This window comes from Coffea arabica, chromosome 9c (genome assembly GCF_036785885.1).
Source record: "Coffea arabica cultivar ET-39 chromosome 9c, Coffea Arabica ET-39 HiFi, whole genome shotgun sequence".
Lineage (NCBI taxonomy): Eukaryota > Viridiplantae > Streptophyta > Magnoliopsida > Gentianales > Rubiaceae > Coffea > Coffea arabica.
Window position 1 is genome coordinate 5,267,840 of NC_092326.1, and position 12,741 is coordinate 5,280,580.

Sequence of the window (12,741 nt, forward strand, 5' to 3'; positions counted from 1 at the left end):
CAAAAGAAAGCACCATGAAACCCTATCATAGGCTTTCATCATGTCCAGCTTAATCACAACATTTCCTCCGCGGGACGGCTTCCCGATATCCGATACCAAATCCTGCACTAGCAAAAAGTACCCGCGATCTGTCGTCCTTTGACAAAACCACTCTGTTGGGCAGAGACGAGCATGGGTAAAATCTGAGCTAGCCGATTTGAAAGAATGCGTGAAATCACTTTATTGATAAAATTACATAGGCTCATCAGACGGTATTGTGTGAAATCCTAGGAACATTGAACCTTAGGAGTCAAGACAACGGTAGTGGCAGTAATGCTTCGTGGCAGCGCCGCCCTACAGAAGAAACTTAAGACAGCCTTATACACGTCCTCCGCAACCACTTCCCAAGCAAATGTGAAGAACTTCCCTGTAAACCCATCTGGGCCAGCAGTACTTTCCCCATCCATCGAAAAAACAACCTTCTTGACTTCAGCCATGGTGGGGGGCTCCATAAGCCGGGTGTTATCCTGGTCCGTCACCAACTTCGGGATAGTGTCTAAGAACTCATACGAGGAAGAACACGACTCCGCTGTGAAAAGCCTCCGGAAGAAGGAAATTGCCTCCCAACTAATGACTTCCTTAGGCTCTACCCATTCGCCATTAGAATCACGGATCCTATGAATGACCGCCCTGCTCCTCCTCTCTGCCACCACCGCATGGAAGTACTTAGAATTTAGAACTTATAGTTTGAACCTTCTCAAAAACAAAAAAACCTCTTGCAAAATTGGATTCAAGAATAGATCATACAAAATTGGATCCTATCCATACCCATGATTCTTTCATATGGTCTAGATATGGATAAAAAATAGATTTGAAAAATTAAAGCAAACCTAAGAATAATTATGATAGATTTGGATTCAATTTAGGTATACTTGATCCATTGACATGTCTAACAATGAGTAAGGTCTGAATTGGATCCACTTGATCCAAACCCCAAATTCACCCCAAACTTATGAAATTTATTAACAGCCAGACCTAGAATTAAAATAAAATTTAGACCATAGCCCTAGGTGAAACTCAAGAAAAATAAGACGGATCTAGGTTGAGTCTAGGTAATACTTGACCTATTTGCCTATATGCAGCTTATAAGGGCAATTTGATCATCAACTAATCAAAAGCAACTTTTCTAGGTTTTTTAAGAACACTGATGCATTTATTTGAACGGCACTTTTAACGACCAAAAAGAATACGTGAGTCATTCTGAGAAATCTAATTTTTAGTAATCAACTTTACGAAATCAGTTTTTACAAAATTAGAAGTATTTGAGAACAAGTCTATAGTATAAATAGATTGTAATTGCAATTAAATTTTTTTTAGTCCATCTTTGTTTCCTTTTATGCCGTCCCTAAATTCGAAGAACCTTTGCATAATTTACCATCAAATATTATACATAGTGTTTTTATATACATATATGCACACAAGCAGCTAGTCATAGCCTCCTGGAGGACTCAGTGCTTTTTTTTTTGGGAGATAGGACGGGCTAAATAACTGGTGGAGTCATTCCACGTATGAGGGTTTACAATTATTTTTTCCAATATAGATCTGCATCATCTTCAAGTTGTCACAAGTATCGACCAAAAGTGATCATTGGAAACAAAGATGTGCCTTAAAGATGTTACAGAGAGCTGTTAAATTCCTTTCGATAGACAGGATAAATATTTTTGTATTCTCAAGCTAAATTTTCAGTATGCAAAGTCTCTAACACTCAATTCTGTATTGAAGAATTTGGAGTAAAGTTTAATAATATGGGTTTTTAAGTTATTCCTGAGTCTGTGTAAGACTACTTTTTTTTTTTTTTTTTCATTTCACTTTTTACTTATGTTCACAATTGTGCAATATCAATACCAGAAACTTCATTTGCGCAAATTTTTTTTTTGTAATTAAGTAAAATACACAAAAAAGCAAAGGCTGATCCATTATATAGAAATATTTTCTTGGTTAGTGGGAAACATTGCTATCTTGATTCAGGATAATGGGAATTTTAGTTTTCTTTAATGTCTTAGAATAACTACTGTCTAATTACCTTGGATTCCTATAATTGTCATGAATATTGACAATCAAAATACAGGAAACCACCAAATATAGCAAATCGGAGGTTGTTTTCTTAAGTCATTGATCTGACATGATTGTAATATGTTGACTCAAGGCAAACATTGTTTTTATTATTCTTTTTGTTTGTTAATGTAAATTTTTCAACATTTGAAGATAGTAAAAAAGTTGGAAGCAAATTGCGATTGTAGAAATGTAACCCCTTCTAAAACAAGGAAAAAGGACATTGATCATGGTTTGGATATTTTTTATTCTTAGCTGCAAGTGAACAAATTTGCCGCTTCATTTTAATATACTTTCTCTAAACAAGGGAACAATTTTCCACCCTCATTGTTAATAGGCTAGAAAGGAAACTGCTACCCCAATGTTGCTTGAAAAATAGGATAAAATGCATCAAAGATAATTGAACTTTCATATATGTATATTTCCCCTTCAAATTCATCACAAGCAATGAATAAATGCCATATTTTACCCAATTTCATCCATTAGCTTCGTTTACTTAAGGTTATATATGTAAATTATGTATCTTCTTCAGGGCATTTTTGTCCTTTTACTTCGCTTAGATACCCAGTCTTCATCCCTATACCACATTACTGTTAAAAAATCAGCATCTGGGATATGCAAGTAGACAAAGATGCCCTAAAATTGGTAGTTGGATTAGGGCTTTCTGTTGATTGTACTAAACTTTTTGGTAGTAGAATGTGAACTTATGAAGTTTGATGACGATATTGAGACCAAAAGAGAAAAAGTCTAAACATCTATAAAAGTTTATTGATTATTAATGCATTTTGCCTTGAAAAATATCAACTTCAACGGTTTCAAGCATTGTCTTATGCATCTCTAATAAAATCAAGCGAGCTAGTTAAGATTATTTGGTTGAATCTTTAATACAGCTTGAAAAATCAACATACCCCCGTACAGCTCAGCGGGGGTTGAAGATCTAATTCAAGACATCTCAACACTAACCAATCAATTGGCAAGGCTATAAAACGCTGAAAAGAAAAAAAAAATTCTCTTTTCCTCTCATTTTCTCTAACTTCTCTACTCTTCTTCTTCTCTTTTCAAAAGGCCTTCTTTTTCGGAAGGGAGACCACCATGTTAGATTTTGTTTTTACTTTATTTTTTTCTAATAAAATCTCTTTAAGATTTCTTAGTGAGAATTCTTTGTTTTTCCTAGAGGTTCCTTGTGAGAATTTTTTATTCTCTTAGGAGTTACTAGTGAGATTTTTGTCTAGTTTTCTCTTAATTATTTTGTTATCATATCTGAATTTATTTCAAATTTGATTATTAGATATGAAAATTTTTTGAATTTTGGATCTATCTAAATAGATCTCATGATTATTATTGGAGTTTAAATTAGTTGATTAGCATAATTTTTTAGATTTTTCTATCTATTAAATTGCATATATTTTTTATTTTTGATGAATAAAAGTATGGGTGGATTCAGTTTCAGTCACCTACAGAGATTTTTACATATTGCCCATCAACACAGTTCTCACATCAATAACGGTATTCAAATACATGACTTTTTGTGAGAAAATGGTCTGTACTTACCAATTGAACCAACTTGTATTGACACATATATGTTATTTCTAGTACATGTTTACCTTGCCAACAATGCAAATTGCTATGCTATAAATCACATCATACTGGACAATTTCCATCAATTTCATTAATGCAATTCACTTTTTATCAAAGCAAAAACTGGAAAAAAAAAAAAAAAGAAAGAAAGAGAGAAAGAGACTCCTCGTAACTTAATTATATTGAAGTTCATGAGAGAGAGAGAGAGAGAGACTCATCGTGTTTAATGGTAGTTCTGTTTGCGGAGTAAACAAGCCAATTAAATTTAAAGAATCATATAAAAACTTTGAATTTGCAAGTTTTATAAGAAAGTTAGAAACTGAGGTTAGCATTAATAAAATTATGTAGGTTAGTGTAGCTTTACGGAAGTAGGTGGATTATCCAAATAGCTTTGACTTGTGGGTACTGCCCTACAAAGCCATTTATATTTGCAGCAGCAAATTGATGAAACTATTGTGACATTTGAAATAGTCTTGGCATCTGACTTAGAATGATCGGTGGTATACCTTTTTCTGAGCAGCATCACATACACGCTCAACAATTATGGAAATGGAAAGCTTCTTTTTCATACTGCATAATTTTATCATCAATTCAAGGGTTTGCCAATAATATATACATAAATTACTGTGTCAACATCTGAAAGATTCTTTTTTTCAGTAAATGTACCTAACAATTAACCTGCCCTCTTCCAAATTGATGGAGACCTCCAATAACATTTCCAACTTAGAGCCTGAGACTCACACATAATACACTTGTATTGTCTTGCTCAGACTCACAAACACATAATTATGGAAAGATGGAAACACAAGCAAGGTCAACAATCTCAAGCCTGCTTTTAATTTCTATCTACTTCATCAAAAGTCTTTCTGTTTAAGCACCCCCCCCCCCCCCCCCCCCCCCCCCCCGCCCGAAATAAAAATGATCTATTTCTCTCTACATCTTCATTTATGGTTTAACAGTTCTCTTGAGCTACAACCTACTCAAGTTTGCATCCATAAGCTTTACCTCAAACCATATACTCCTATACCTAATACCTTCCTCGCATATGTCGCCACATAAATAAGAAAAATGCCATTCTTCTAGATAGCAAGTCTTTGTCCGACTAATTAACCCCATAGATGCCAATAAATGTGAAATATAGTGGCCATTGGACTTTGTTGTTCTTGTAGTCTTGTAGAGGAAGAGAGGAAAATGATGTGTGCATGATGCAATAAAGCTTTTTTTTTTTTTTTTTTTTTGGCTGCATGATGAGAGAAGAATTGCTAGAGAAACCTACACCGACCGTAGTCACCCTAGAGGTTTTGCAGGTACAAAGGTCTACCCTTGTATTTGACAATTTAGTTAAGTTGGTAAAGACATTTATTAACTTTTATATCAAAGGTGCTAAATCAATTTCCTCAAATCTAGTTCTATTAAAAAATATATATTATTGTATCCTATTCATTCAATTATCCTTATTATGTATATTTTTTCTATATACTTGAGATCGAGTATTAACTCATCATATATAACTCCACCATTGGTCAGTCTACGCATCATCCAAGAACAAGCTCATTATGCAACAAGAATTGGCGTCTTTTGTTTAACTTTGGTCCATTTTACACGCGAAAATGACTTGTTTTCACTTTGTATAGCCGACTCATATGGCAATAGTAATATCGCATGTAACATGCTAAAACTTTCTAATTAAGATTCTTTTAGATCTCATTGGTGTAGAATTTGTATGTCGACAGAAATGTTATATATCTTGGGGCAAAAACCAGACACCATCTATGAAGAGGCACGAATAAGTCTCTAGATGTTTAGAGCGGCAAGAACAAATTCCACAATAAAATAGATGTTTTAGAAATAAATTGGACTGCATAAGCGATGTAAAAGACTTAAACCCTTACCTTAAAATGGAAGTATGTTTTGAGAAGTGATAAATTAATCCCCATTTTGACACCCCCCCAATCACTCTTCCTGCATTTTCTAATTCCAATGAGAAAAATTGTTCATGGAATTTTGACTAAAACTCTTCGATGACTTAGGTACCCATTTACTTTACCTTTTAATTTTAGTTGCTACAGTTTGCAGGCTCGACTCGGCTCCATAACCCTTGTCCATAATGTCATTGTGTTGCTATCTCTGTTGACCTTTCAATCTTTTTCAAAATTTTATACGATTAACAGAACAAAATATTTTGTTAGTCTTCCCTAATTCATATTTTTATACTACCTTGCTTGCCACTTGAAGTAATTTCACTAATTTGAGGCCTCGTTGAAAATGAGTGGGCTTCTCTATGAACAAAACTAAGGAATTGGACTGTGGTTGCCTTTGAAGTCTGAACAACTCTCAGTCGCTCTCTAAGACTCCATGTGAAAGTCTAAGCTGTGAAACTTTGCTTCTTTCAAGATAACAAACTTTTACATATATGAAACGTTTAAACAATTAAATATTGTACAGTCAAAATTATTGTGGCATATGTTTGGTAAGATAACTAAGTTTGGTGGCTGTCTATCATCCTGATTGATCTCTTTTGGTTAGCAAACAAGACAGCGCATTGGTAAAACTGGTGCCTAATTTTTGTTGCTTAGTAATTAATAATGAAGATAGTAGGAAAAATGTCATGTAACACAATAAAGTAAATGAGAAAATTATTGAGAATAAAGAACGTAAGAGGTTGTGAAAAGTGTTATATTGATTCTGTCTAATCTTAGTTATCTTGCCAAAGAAGGCAGAAGCAAACACCCTACACCCTAGTACCATATATCTTTCAAGTTGGAGAAATTTATTTTGAAGTCCACAAACTTCTGTCAAAAGATTGTATGTGGTTTTCAAACTTTCGGAACGTCCTATTAGATCCCATAATATTTACAAATATATCAATTTGGTCCTTTTTGACATAATTACAAAACTTATATAACTTTTGAACTAATTAAAATTGCTTTCCTAAATCATAAATATTATTTAATTTTACTTTATTTTAATTTACTAGTTCCCTTTAGACCGTCAATGGTAGAAGATCCTACCAACCACAAAACCTTTAGAATAGAATTATATCACTATTGGAAGAAATTTATAGAAAGTCACCATCCTAGCCCACCACACAGTGAAAAAAATTAATGGGTAGAGTACGATGTTATCATCCCTCAAATATTAGTCTTTCCAACATTTTAATGATTTAAAATAGTGATGCACTTTGTTATGTTAAATTATTACTATGATGCATAGCTATAGTAAAAAAAATTTCTTCATAAAAGTTTGTGTACTATAGTTGGTATTCATATGAAACTTTATAATCAAATTTCATTATTTTCAGAATAAAGCCCAACTGATTTGTAACATATAGTTACAAATCAATAATGAGAAGTTCAAGGACTCAATAGCAAAATTAACCTAACATTAAAGAACTCCCAAGAACTCCTACAGCATTTTACCCTACTTCTGCTTCCTCTTTTTCTTTTTTTTTTAATCTTTTTTTTCACGTATTTCAAAAGGATTTTTGATGTTTATTAAAAAAAAAACCAGTCTCGAAAAGCGTGCTACATATTCAAACCATTCCTCTCATTGTATTTGTCTTTTCCTTTGGTCGGTAGAAATTTAAATGAAGCAATGGTCATGGACAGCTACGAGAATGTTGTAATAATTTTGTCTAGTATGCAAAATTCTTTGGTTCTTCTTTCCATTCCTCTAAAATTCTTTTCCATTTCTGTGTAAAGTTCCATTTTTCTTGCCCGAGGTTCTAGTGAACATGACAATGATTAGAAGAGTTTTGAATATGAGTTGTACTACTTGAATCTCTCTCAAGATCAGTACAAAAACAACTTGGTTTTCGTTGCTCTTCGAAACCTTTTTGGAGTTTTACAGACGATATGCAACTATTAAGAATTAGTTAGGCAAGTAAGGCCTTATGTCCTCCTTTTCTAGTCTTCGATCAATTTATATTTCTTTGCTTTTGAAGCGTGTTCCCTGCCTTGCCTGTTTTTCTTGAACTGTCATCTATAGCTTTGACGGAAAAAAAAAAACAGAAAAAGAAGGAAGCAGAGGAAAAAAAAAAAAAAGTAGAAAACAGTAGGTCAATTTACTTGTGTATGCTTGATACATTTCAAATAGGATACTTTTGAAACTTTAGAAGCACTCGTTTAGGTTTCTAAAAGTCACACGTAACATTCTTAAGGTTTTCAATATTATACGTGCATCCTTATTTTAGTCTCTAGTGTAACAAAATCAACCCGTAAGCAAAAGTGGCAAAGAGATTGATAAAAAAAAAATGCAAAAATTACTCTCATTTTTTCAATAAATCGATGGCTAACAAGAAATTGAATTAAGAAATCTAACTTAGATGAAAATGCAGGAAAAATGGCAGAGAAGTTGATCCTCAATATGTCACACGGTTATACTTTATAACATCTAACGTGTTTGGATAGAAGATTATTTGAAAAGTATAACCTCTAATGTGTTTGGATAGAAGATTATTTGAAAAAAAAAATGGAATAACATGATAGAAGCTTTCATTTCTATGAAATGTAGGATGAAGATAAGAATTGCTTGTTTTATTGGATCTTAGCAGTAATGTTCTTTACTTTGGAACTACATATTACTCTAAAGATTGTTGCACCTTGGCCAGGTCATCTAAAATATCAGGAGTTTACAGTATATTATTTTCTTGAAATGGCTCATATGAAGAAAAGATAAAAAAAAAAAAAAAATGTTCTCAAATAGTAGTTAGACATCTAAAAAGGATGTCTTAGGAAAGAAACCATAATGTGACATCCCACCAAAAGAGTCCTTTTGTTTCAATATGCTTACGTATCAAAAAAACTCCATTTCATTAAAATACTTTATTAACTAGTCCCCAATTAGAAATACATATCAAATTAGTCCTTCTTTTCTTGTTTCTTACAGTGCAGTCAAAAAGATCCTAGTATCCCTTCACCAATTTTCCCTCGACATAGATAATTTTTTTGCTTACATAGGATACTAATCAGCCAAATTGAGAACTAAACTGGAGGAACGTTTTACCTTTCTAATTGGTTTCTTGCCTGGCTTCTCAAATCCAATGGGTATCTTAGTGTACCTGTCTAGTCTAGAAATACTCTTTCTGAATTTCCAATGACTTTGTTGGACTTGTGCCCTTCTCCTATAGTATAGAAGTAGATGTAGAATTAATATTAACGTTTGACAAAAAAAAAATTTTTTGGTATCTTTCCTCCGTTTGATTGTAGCTATAAAATTAAAAAAAAAAAAAAATTTGACATGCATATAGGAGCCATGAATTACAACAGATCATGTCACAAATCTGTCGACGATAATGCGATCTAGAGTTGTCAATCGTCATCTTTACTCTATGCTAATCTAACTATGGGGAGATCCAACTGGACCTATGGGGGATCGATGGGGATAGAACCACCACCGGACCAAACGAGTGCATCACACACCCGTCTGAATTTTTTGAAAAATCACAAATATGATAAATTGGTGGAAGGCAAAGTCCCCGCCAAAGCCTTAAAGGCTTGGTGGTAGCCACCAGCCTAAGGCTGATAGTTATCTAGAGTTACCGACTAGAATGTCTCAAAATGAGACTACTGCACCAAAGTCAAGATCTGATCTAGAGTATGTTACATATGAAAAGATTCTTTTTGGTCTACCTTAGTCTACGAAATATTTTAGTTACAGGCCCTGCCTAACTTAGGTTTCATATATTAATACGACTGCATAGGTATAAATGGTCAAAATCGCACTAGTATAGATCTCTTTAAAGGTCTAGCACATCATAGTACATTGCGTGCACACACAAGCAATACACATTAAGTACATATTTGAGACCACCCCAACTAAGAATGAGGCAAAAAGCACTAATAACAAGTTCTCATCAAAACCAGGTCTTAGGATATTTGATGGAGAAATAATTGAAAAGGAGTTGAATAGTAGCCCAAGAGTCTTCTATGTTAAATTCAAAGAGTGTACAAAATTGTACTATGTACTGCAGACTAGAGGTGTTGTTTGACTAATGAATAGCAAAAGTTGAATTGAATTGATGTAAAACTAATGAAGGCAGACCATTTTTTAGTTCAGCATTAGCATTTCCATTTAAGATATGCAATAGAATGAATGCTAGCCTCAAGAGCAAGATAATACAAAGATACAAATATACAAAGGTGAACACGTAAACAAATATATATAATGTTTCGTTTATTTGTAAGTATATCTATATATTTGTTTGGTTTCTTCATAATAAAAAAAAATAAAGAAACAATACAAATCAAATTTGACTTGGGGAAGGAGCAGAATTTGAAAATTTAAAACTAGAACCTTTTTTTTTTTGGGTTAAGTGGAAGGTTTTGAATTCAAAATCTCCTATTTACAATCTGTCCAATTTTACCATCCAACCCAACCTTTCTCCCAAAAACTAGAACATGATACTGGAGAAAGGGAAATTTTTGAAAAGAATGTAGTTTAATTAGCAAGATATTTCACAAGTGATTAATAGGTTCTGGATTCGGTTCTCTTTATTTATTTTTTTTTAAAAAAAAAAGAAGGAAAAGAAGAATGAGATTAACTAGCCAACAGCACATTTGGTTGTTTTCTGAGTTAGCTTGCAATTAGACCTTAAATTTCAATATGTTTGTTTCAATAATTGCTGATCATTCTACTAATTTTATTGCCTCATATTGAGCAAGTTAATAGAGACATATAGGTTTCTTGAAACACCAAAGTGATCGTTCCCTAAGCCTTAGACCAAAAAACAAAAAAAAATCTCATTACACATGTTCCTAAGCCTTAGTATGCATTTGGTGAGTGTTGTTTGATATTCAAATTCATGTTATTTACTTTCTCATTCAACCTCTCAAAGTAATATTAAAATTTTGAATGCACAAATTTGCAAATGATTCGGGATAAAGTAATTAACCATAGTCATGGAATATTAATAAGAAGGGCAAGATCATATACAAAAACATAATTTCTTGAAGACAATAAAAGAATTCTTTATGTAACCAAACAATTACTTAACGTTGAATGTCATTTTATATCATTTTTGATTGCATATTTAAATCATTTTGAGAAACCAGATTAAAGTACCAATATTGCCATCAATTCGTTAATAATTAACGAGTAATAAAACAGAATTTGTCGAAAATGTCAATAGCTTGACTAGTAATCATAGTACCCACTTACCATAATAGAATTGAATTTGTCGGAAATGTCAAGAGCTTGACCAATTTTTCATAGTCCCACTAATATTCCTCAATAGATGAAATAAATTTTTTTTTTTAAAAAAATATATATATATATATATATATATATATATATTACCAACGTTAACAAATAAGGGGAAAAAAGAAAAGAAATTTTTATTAACACGTGCGATGCACGTGAGTCCCATGACGTCGGCTCTCTATCAGCAGGACAAGGGGACCGAGCGGTGATAGGCAGCAGCTAACCACGGAGGATCTCCAACGTGCCAAGTCTCGTGTCGGCTACGGTCAAAAGACGGTGCCGAGTGGGGACACGTGTTAAGCCCATCCTATTCAAAATACCCGCTCATTATAGTCGTAGAGAATAAGATGGATTGGATTTAGCAAAGTTTGAAACATTGACTGGGCAATGTGAGAGGGAGAGATAAAGAGGACCTGTGACTGAACCCTTTATGTGCCCCACAGTCATCGTTGACTTTTGCCATTCCACAACATGCACCTTGAGAGCTCAACTATGACACATTGACATATTTTCTTCCAAAAATTTCTATTTTGATTAGGGTTTTAGGCGCTTGATAACTCATGCTTAAATACAAATAGGAGTAGTTTTTTTTTTTTTGGGTTGTCAATATTTTTGAAAAATAAAATTCAGTTAAATTGCAAATATGTATTTAAATCAATCTTCTATTTTACGCATATCTAGTCATCTGAAGTACTATAGTATTGTTTGAAAATTTTTACACGATCTTTTTATCAAATAACCTCCTATCCAAACACATTATTATTTTTTCGGTGGTATTTGGGGCTTGAATCAATTTACTAAATTCGCAAATGATGTTGTCACCGTTCATTTTTTTTTTTTTTTTTTGAGGTTTGTCACCGTTCAAGTTGTAATGCCAGAACTATTTTTTGTTCAAATATAGACATTTATGTATCCTCTCAAAGGTTGAAGGGTAGGCTTAGGATTTTTAAGAGAACGGAGTTGACATTTATAGAGAAGCTGCTTTGGCATTTATTTTTGAGCCGTGGTATTACTGCAAGCCTTTAGCTGACTTTAGCCTCTTAATTTGTTTTGGTAAAATTTCACCCTAAATAAAACTTTCTCGGTTATACTATTATTATTAATCCTTAAAAGGATGAGTAACTGAAAAAAAAAAAAAAGAAAAAGAAAGAAAAGCCCTTAATGGGACAAATAGTAACTTGATATTATAGTAAAATATCTTGATTTGCAGAAACCATTTAGAACAAAAGCCATAATTTAGGTTGCTTGAATATCAGTAGTGAGAACTCAACTAACCTGCCTAGTTAGTCAAATGACCTTTGTTAGGACTGAACTTGGATTAAACTAAAAGATGCCGCTTGTCTCCCTACTTGGAGAAATTAGCCAAACGCTTAAAAAGTCTCTCTTTTCAAGATATTAAGCTTAGTTCTGTCAGTTTAAGGTCATCAAGTGAAATTATATCTTAATCTTTTGGTAATCTATATTGTTAGAACATTTCGAATGCCAAAAAAAATGGTAAATAACACGTTTAGACAAAAATCAATCGCTCTAATTAAATTTTTGTTGTACGTCAAACAGCACTTAATCTTTTTCAAAATTTTGTTTCCGGCCGGAGATGATCTCAAATTGACTCTAAACTTGTCTGAATGCAAGAATACCTTTCCAGAGAATTGTGTCTCGATGATTACGTATAATAAGCTACTTTTGGCTCAAAAGTAGCTCCAAAAATTGAATTTTTATGCTGTAAATATGAAGAGGGAAATTAGAAGGAAAATGTGATGGCAAGTACTTCTTGTAGTGACAAAGACGCCACCACCTAAAATACTGATCTCAGCTTTTTTTTCAAACCTTCTTTACAAAGTGGGGTCGGCAGTTGTGTTTCAATCTCTCTCC